This window comes from Coregonus lavaretus, assembly GCF_964263955.1.
Source record: "Coregonus lavaretus genome assembly, chromosome: 14".
Taxonomy (NCBI): domain Eukaryota; kingdom Metazoa; phylum Chordata; class Actinopteri; order Salmoniformes; family Salmonidae; genus Coregonus; species Coregonus lavaretus.
Window position 1 is genome coordinate 23,195,700 of NC_140001.1, and position 9,570 is coordinate 23,205,269.

The following is a 9,570-nucleotide window of genomic DNA, read 5'->3' on the forward strand; positions in this document are numbered from 1 at the left end:
TAGTGGTTTCTTTGCAGCAATTCGACCATGAAGGCCTGATTCACACAGTCTCCTCTGAACAGTTGATGTTGAGATGTGTCTGTTACTTGAACTCTGTGAAGCATTTATTTGGGCTGCAATTTCTGAGGCTGGTAACTCTAATGAAGTTATCCTCTGCAGCAGAGGTAACTCTGGGTGTTCCATTCCTGTGGCGGTCCTCATGAGAGCCAGTTTCATCATAGCGCTTGTTGGTTTTTGCGACTGCACTTGAAGAAACTTTCAAAGTTCTTGAAATGTTCCGTATTGACTGACCTTCATGTCTTAAAGTAATGATGGACTGTCGTTTCTCTTTGCTTATTTGAGCTGTTCTTGCCATAATATGGACTTGGTCTTTTACCAAACAGGGCTATCTTCTATATACCCCCCCCACCCACCCCCCCCCTTGTCACAACACAACTGATTGGATCAAACGCATTAAGAAGAAAAGAAATTCCGCAAATTAACTTTTAAGAAGGCACACCTGTTAACTGAAATGCATTCCAGGTGACTACCTCATGAAGCTGGTTGAGAGAACGCCAAAAGCTGTAATCAAGGCAAAGGGTGTCTATTTGAAGAATTTCAAATATAAAATATATTTTGATTTGTTTAACACTTCTTTGGTTACTTCTTGATTCCATATGTGTAATTTCATAGTTTTGATGTCTTCACTATTATTCTACAATGTAGAAAATAGTCAAAATAAAGAAAAACCCTTGAATGAGTAGTTGTTCTAAAACTTTTGACCGGTAGTGTATGTTCATGTGTCTTGGATCTAGTATTATATGCCATACACACACATACAGAGAGAGAGAGAGAGAGATTGTAAGTCTGAGAGGCCAAGCCTGGGTCCACAGGAGCCATGGAGATTAGGATAATTACAGGCAGTCTGCGATGAAGATGTCAGCTAGCAGCTCTCCTCTCCTGTGTACAACGTGTGACTGAGGAGACAGAGACACTGTCTCTGATGTTGCATTTATCAACCACAGCGCCAGTGGAACATGGGATGACAAATGAAACGTGACAGCCTGTAAAACCTCAGGCATGCCACAGTCCCTTCCCCTCACAGCAGACAGCGCTTTAATTCGACTGCACCAGGGATTTCCAATTCAGGGTGGAAAATGGAGAGAGAGAGAGCGAGAGGGGGAGAGAGAGAGAGAGAGAGAGAGAGAGAGGGGGGGGGGGGGAGCTTGAAGGGGGAGAGAGAGAATCATTGTATCATCTAAACCGCTGTGAAATATATTTTCAATGACCAAAAATATTTTATTTTCAGCTGTTTGAAGTTGGTGTACAAAACTGAACGTAAAAGCCTAAAAACTAAACTTAAGAATGGGAAGCATAGAAATAGCACACATAGAACATATTTACTGCTGTCTTGCCTTCCATGAGAATGACAGATCTATAACTCCAATTTCTATGCGAATTTGGTCGGGTTGCCCAAAAAGTTACATATTGCAGCTTTAAGGTGGGTATGACAGAGGATATTTAATGCATGAAGAAACTGAAACGGTATATCAAAACTTTGTAGATGGATATTGCCTTTCTGTAGAGAAAGGAAAAGCATGTTTATACTGCAATGAATCTAGTTTCATCAGATGTGTTTCCTCTGAACATCCTATTGCAACCACCTGATGAAATGTATCAAAAAAGAACCATCAGTTAACCAATGAAACGTGTGTAAAACAAAAGCTTGTTGAGAGTGTTGATTTGGAACAGCTCTTTAAACATCTAATCCACATTTGTTTTGCTGATGGTTAGGAGCGTCCGGCAGCACCGTAAAAAACAACAACTATATTTGTTGTTTATAATAGGGCGGCAGGTAGCCTAGCGGTAAATCCCTGAGCTGACTAGGTGAAAAATCTGTTGATGTGCCCTTGAGCAAGGCACTTAACCCTAATTGCTCTGAATAAAAGTGTCTGTAAAATGTAATATCCAAAACGGACATGGCAGTTTCAGCTTTAAAGCTAGAATCCTTATCGGTGAAACTGCCACGTCTGTTGGCGATATTATAACAACAAAGAAGTTACTGCAAAGCTAATGTTAGTCATGTTTCTAACAATGTTTTTCCCCCTCGGATATCATTGCATGCGCAATAGAACAGCAGCATATGTACTGCACTTTTTTTTTTTTTTACCAGGATGTGCAACGCTCCCCATCTCTGCATCGTCAACAAAACAAAAACAATGGCCATGAGAAAGAGCCCCTTTTGCGGATTCCATCTTTAAGAATAAAATAATCTAAAAGGCTTTGGCACTGCCAGATAGCATGCTAATGGGTGCTACAGAAAGAGGGAGCAGCTGTGCTTTTCTACTGGCTAGAAGACAGACCATGAAAAAAGAAAAGGATTCAGGAGTGAGTGTCACTGAACTGGCTCACAAATCAGCAGCTTTGATGCCTTATTTCAAGAGAACCGTGGGTACTGTTACTGCTGTCAACTGGGTTCTCACAGCAAATGAATGGGACAGTAAACCCTGTCCCTTAGACATGCATGCTCCTCATGTTGTTATGAGATGAGCTGTACACATAAAGCAATGTCAGTCACATAAGTTGTTTTCGTCACTTTTTTTTGTCTCCATTTCCATCGAATTCAAATACACACCTATATTATAGGCATTTAGGAACAGTGGAAAAGCCATACCCGTGTGCTCTAGTCACTCTCTACATTGTCATGCCCTCTGCTGGAGGTGAATAAACCAGGGGAAAATAAAGATAGTCCGCTCAATCTGAGCCATATCTATAACCATACACTTAAAAAATAACTGAAGTAAAGTCTCAAGTAAGTTCTAAAGCCGTACAGAATAAAGGAGACAAAGACATATCGTTTGGTTTTATAGGCAAATAATACATATGAAACATATGAAAGATGACTCACTTGCGAAGCTTTATGAATTCCTGGCATTTCCCCCTCAGCGTCCTCCAGACAATCGTTAAAAAACAAGGATAAACTGAATTTTAGGGTGTTCTCTTTTGATCATTACTCATAGACATGACTAACATTAGCTTCAGGAATGCCAACACATTACATTAATTATGAACCAAAATAAGTTAAGCACATCTCACGATGACTCAAAAACCAGACACACATTTCAGTTTTCATTAATCAACAGAGCTGGGTCGTTCCACGAAAAGAGTGCCTTAAGGCGTCCCTTTGATATTTTAAAGTAGAAATTGTGCACCAATATTGAATTTTAAAAGCCTGTTATATTAAATGAAGTGCCCTTTAATATAGACCACACGGAGAATTCAATAAAACAAGCTTCTATTCCCCATCACAAGGGGATTTATGGCTGTTAGGGTCAACCCTGTTACCTTATTTGGCACTTACTATAGTCATTTCTTTATTTAACCTCTTGAGATGGGAAAACGTGTTTATTACATTGAACATGTGCTCTTTATGAATGTTAAAATTAGGTGAAATGAAGTTTTTATTTTTTACCAAGTTATACTTCTCAAAAGGCACCAAATTGGTGGAATGACCCAGATGCCATTCTGGGATTCCTTGATTGCAGCCACTGAGAAGCATCTGTGTGATCCTCCTGTATGGCTTTTCTTTGTGAGGAGTTCCGGTCTGGTTTAGCAAAGTCATCAACTAAAATGTTTTCCCTTTGGAATTTTCATTCCTCTTCATCATTTCAAATGCAGCAGAACAGAATTTCCACAAACGGAAGTTGGATGTTCAGAATGAAATAGGATGTGCTTGAAATGTAGGCCTACACTAAATTCCAGTGTATTTTTACATTTAATTTCCTTCAGAAAGTTAAGGAAATATTCCTACCATGCAGCTACAGCAAAAGCTACAAATATTTTAATAGTGGAGAACTTGTTGTTTGAATTAACACAATGGATCACAATTCACCAGGTAATCAGTGATAATCAGATAAACTGTGTGGATTTAGCAGGCTCCATTTCTGAACCATTCAGTTCCTAGTGGTGTCACCTCTATCAAGGTCTATCGCATACAGTAGCCTATATAGATCAGCATAGACCGATATGACAGGACAATTTAAGAAGAGCTCATCCTCATCCTTTCATTTTCAGGTCTCTGCCAGAAGAGCACAAATCCAAAGTCTTATGTAACAGCCTATTTCTGCAATTATGCCCAGGTCTGTGCTATTAACAAGGTGGAGTGGAAAGCTGCTCTGACAGTGGGCTGGCTCTCAATCAGCTGCTCACTCACACTGAGTTGAGCAGGCACAGTCAGCCCTAGCCAGCATGGTGATGAACCAACCAACCTACTCGGCCAAGAATCTACCAGAGTGGCTCTCACAACCAGAGCTAAATACATTCATTTTCTTCAACCATTAGAACAAACTCATATGCTCAGGTCACTGCAGGTCTGTTCATCCTCACATCCTTGTGTCTTGTGGAGATAAATTGTATGTAACAAAGTTCCATTTATGGATCTGTAAATCTGAAGAGCGAGGTACATGTACAGTGGCTTGCGAAAGTATTCACCCCCTTGGCATTTTTCCTACCCCCCCCACCCCCCGGAAGACTGAAACAGGTTTTTTCTGGCCACTCTTCCGTAAAGCCCAGCTCTGTGGAGTGTACGGCTTAAAGTGGTCCTATGGACACATACTCCAATCTCCGCTGTGGAGTTTGCAGCTCCTCCAGGGTTATCTTTGGTCTCTTTGTTGCCTCTCTGATTAATGCCCTCCTTGCCTGGTCTGTGAGTTTTGGTGGGTGGCCCTCTCTTGGCAGGTTTGTTGTGGTGCCATATTCTTTCAATTTTTTTAATAATGGATTTAATGGTGGGTTGTTCAAAGTTTCTGATATTTTTTTATAACCCAACCCTGATCTGTACTTCTCCACACCTTTGTCCCTTACCTGTTTGGAGAGCTCCTTGGTCTTCATGGTGCCGCTTGCTTGGTGGTCCCCCTTGCTTAGTGGTGTTGCAGACTCTGGGGCCTTTCAGAACAGCTGTATATATCCTGAGATCATGTGACAGATCATGTGACACTTAACCCTCACGTTGTCCTAGGGTCAAAATGACCCGCCACTGTGTTGAACCAACTTTCTTTAATTTTTATATTTTTGGGATCATTTGTGAGAAGGAGGCAGTGATACTTTCTTTAAACGGGAGGGAGGGTTAAATAAAGTCCACCTGTGTGCAATCTAACTAATTATGTGACTTCTGAAGGTAATTGGTTGCACCAGATCTTATTTATGACTGTAAGTCGCTTTGGATAAAAGCGTCTGCTAAATGGCATATTATTATTATTATTATTTAGGGGCTTCATAGCAAAGGGGGTGAATACATATGCACGCACCACTTTTCCGTTATTTATTTATTTGCATTTATTTATTTTTTCATTTCACTTCACCAATTTGGACTATTTTGTGCATGTCCATTACATGAAATCCAAATAAAAATCAATTTAAATTACAGATTGTAATGCAACAAAATAGGAAAAACGCTAAGGGGTATGAATACTTTTGCAAGGCACTGTAGATTTATCAATCATGGACATGAATGTGAGTGTAGCCTGACTGCCAGTGAGGTGTCTCCGCCGCCGTGTCTGTCTAAGGAACCACCACAATGTAAAAACCCATTCAGTGTGGCTGACAGAGCCCCCAACCCCACCTCCTCCTCCCCAACAGACAAAGCCCATGTTGAATCTGGCAGAGAAACGCTGAGAGAATCAGTTCAAATGCCTAATCTTTTGAATAATGACGGCTGATCAACTCATATTGCTGTGCAGGCTTATTGAGGGCAGTCAAGGTTCCAAGACATCTTAACACCTCATTCATCAAAGGCTGTGGCAGGTCATTAATAAGATGGATCCATGCAGTTAGTCTTTGTGGCTTGGGGCCTAACGGCTATGTAGCAGGTGTGTGTCAGCGCATGACTGTCTATAGGGCAGTGTACATGTAAGGAGTGGAACCACAGGACAATGTAATATAGTTGAAAAGACATCTGACTCTATACACTGCTAAAACCTGCCAGCAGTAGTATATCATCAGTCTTTATGTTATAGCACCCTCCTCTCTCTCCATCTCTATCTATATCATTCTCTCTAGTTTTTATCTTTTTCCCCTCCACCTGATGAGCACCACTCCACACTGAGCTCTCCATCCTTCTTTATTTACTCAAACTCCACAGGCTGTCAGACAGACCTTGATTAAAGAGTCATGTTTTCCTATTGGCGTCTGGATTACCCCTCACCTCTACTTCTCATATCTTTCCATCTCTTTCATGTCTCTGTCCTGCAGCTTTCACAAAGGTACTGTATCATAAGAAAGACAGCGTCTCTGTCCTGCAGTACACTACAGTTTTAGCTGAGCACACATTTACATTTACGTCATTTAACAGACACTCTTATCCAGAGCGACTTACAAATTGGTGCATTCACCTTATGATAGCCAGTGGGACAACCACTTTACCTTTAAAAAATTTGTTTTTTTTCTTATTTGTTATTTCTAGAGTATATTTTTTATTTTAATTAGTTTTATATATTACTTTTATACTATCCCAGGTATTCCTTAAAGAGGTAGGGTTTCAAGTGTCTCTGGAAGGTGGTCAGTGACTCCGCTGTCCTGGCATCGTGAGGGAGCTTGTTCCACCATTGGGGTGCCAGAGCAGCGAACAGTTTTGACTGGGCTGAGCGGGAACTGTGCTTCCACAGAGGTAGGGGGACCAGCAGGCCAGAGGTGGAAGAACGCAATGCCCTCGTTTGGGTGTAGGGACTGATCAGAGCCTGAAGGTAAGGAGGTGCTGTTCCCCTCACAGCTCCGTAGGCAAGCACCATGGTCTTGTAGCAGATGCGAGCTTCAACTGGAAGCCAGTGGAGTGTGCGGAGGAGCGGGGTGACGTGAGAGAACTTGGGAAGGTTGAACACCAGACGGGCTGCAGCGTTCTGGATGAGTTGTAGGGGTTTAATGGCACAGGCAGGGAGCCCAGCCAACATCGAGTTGCAGTAATCCAGATGGGAGATGACAAGTGCCTGGATTAGGACCTGTGCCGCTTCCTGTGTAAGGTAGGGTCGTACTCTGCAAATGTTGTAGAGCATGAACCTACAGGATCGGGTCACCGCTTTGATGTTAGCGGAGAACGACAGGGTGTTGTCCAGGGTCACGCCAAGGTTCTTTGCACTCTGGGAGGAGGACACAACGGAGTTGTCAACTGTGATGGCGAGATCATGGAGCGGGCAGTCCTTCCCCAGGAGGAAGAGCAGCTCCGTCTTGCCGAGGTTCAGCTTGAGGTGGTGATCCGACATCCACACTGATATGTCTGCCAGACATGCAGAGATGCGATTCGCCACCTGGTTATCAGAAGGTGAAGGCACTAGTGAAGGCTGAATCAAGCTGATGAGGGGCCTGTTTTTCTGCAACAACAATCATGGTATAATACAGCATTTGCAGACAGGTTCTGATCTGAGGCAATGTTTCAGCGAAACAGAGGAGCAATTGATCTACCAGCACAGGTATGTTCTGTTGGTGTTTCACTGGTGTAGATCAAAGTTAGGCTTATGTTTAAATGTTTTCCCAAAAATGCAACAAAGAAATGCCCATATGTAATCTGAAAGCATTCATGCAGCACAATGTAAAATAAATCTGTCAAAGCTGCCAGGGCAGACATTTGGATAGACCACAGATCGAGAAATGCATGGACAATGTGATCTCATAGGCCTATTGTTGAGAGGCATCAGGCATCAGTAGTTGTTGAAGGAGGCCTCTGTCAAGAAAGTCTATAGGCCTATATCTTATAACTTTACCAAGATCATTTACTGCAAAGTACTCTGATGTTATGTGCTTATTTTCACATAGAAACTTTCAATGAAGCCAAAGGGTAATATAATGTGATTGCAATAAAAGACTAACCAATATATTTTTCCGTATCTATATCCAAACCAAACCAAATTGTTGTCGCAAAAGTATTATCATCAATGTGGTAGTCATTGGAAACAGAGAATCCCACATAGTATATTGGCTAATACAGTGTAGCTGGTTGAAGAAGAAATATCCTTAGAGTTGTTTATTGCATTCATTGGTATCAAATGTGGAATAATTCAGCTTTCCCTAAGACCAAAACCATGGAACTGAGCTTGAACTGGCTTCAAATTGTGGTGATGTGTAGATCTACTAATAGCTTTTAAGCCTGGGGTAAAAACTGATGCCATGACCACTGTTTCAAGTTCTTCCAACCCACTTCTGTGCACTTTTCTGTGTGGAAACTCTGTCCCGGGTTTAATTCAATCATATACTTCTTCTAAAAGTTAGAGCAGGGAGTGATGCAGAAAGCAACCTCTTACGGTCCTACAATGTCTTGCTATCCAAGTCTGGAGATCTAAAGGACAGAGATTAAAGAGAGCATAGGTCATTCAGTTCCAGGAAAAGTAGAGAAGAGCATCAAGCTTTCAAAACGAGACAGCTATTAATGCATTATATGGTTTGGTATAAGCATTCACAATAAAATATGACAAGTTTAAAGTGCATTTCATTCTAATACTGAGACTCTGCTTTCATCCCACTTCCTTACATCCTCAATAAACTCAATGATTTATTGACCTCTGTGCAGCTCCCATCTTCAGTTGTTTGTTCCCTTCCAGATTTTGGGGGTGTATGATGTAATTCTTCTTCCACATTCTTCATTTCCACAGGGTGACCCGTCTGTAGCACTGTGCTGGCTTTCCCTGTATTAGAAAAGCCAGAAGGAACTCTTAGTTTGCGTCATCAGTGTGCCTGCTTTAGCCATTACCTTTAGCCCACTCATGCAAACTGACGCCTGATGACCAAAAGGAGAAGAGAGAGGTTAGGACTTAAACACAGATATAGTGTACACTGTTGTTGTACCCTTTAGAGGTGACTTTACAATGGTATACCGATGTGTTACAGATAAAATATATTTGCAACAAGATTTTGCAATCAGCTCTCCTAGTCTGTTGCTAACATTGAGCACATTGTTGCACTAAATCCCATTTTCATAAGTGTTCCCATGACAGCTGCAAGTCCAATAAAACGCATGAACTACATCTCCCTCGAAATGGAAATAACACTTGTAAAATGATCACATGAATTCCAGGAATGTGTTGCCTACAAGAGAGAAAAGGAAAAAGAGAGGATACAAGATCTACAGTATAAGACCATGTACGGAACCTTTTTCTTGACCTATTTCAATGTCCATAGTATCAGTTAAGAGATGAAAGTGCTGCTGTTTTCTGTCACACTGTAACCCAGCAGGTTCCATGCAGTTACAGGGACTGAAACAACATGAGTGTGCTATGGGTCTTGACCGTAGTGCCACACAGCTGAAGGTCTGTGGGTTTACTGGAAGTGTTGGCAGCTTACGGGCAGCCTATGGTTCTCTCCCAGCCTGTACAGAGCCAGGAGGGCTGCAGCTTTTACTACAACCAGTCGCTGAGGTAATACAGACAGTGTTCGAGCAAGTCATAAACATCAGACTGGATGAAATATATGGATATAGGACAAAGGCTCTGACCTGTACAAGTCTAGTGAGGACTAATACTGTAGGGTCATACTGTTAGGGGACTGTGGGTAGTACTGTCTGACACAAATCCTTTATGACTTTTATCCCTTACTGGAAAAATCTGAGAA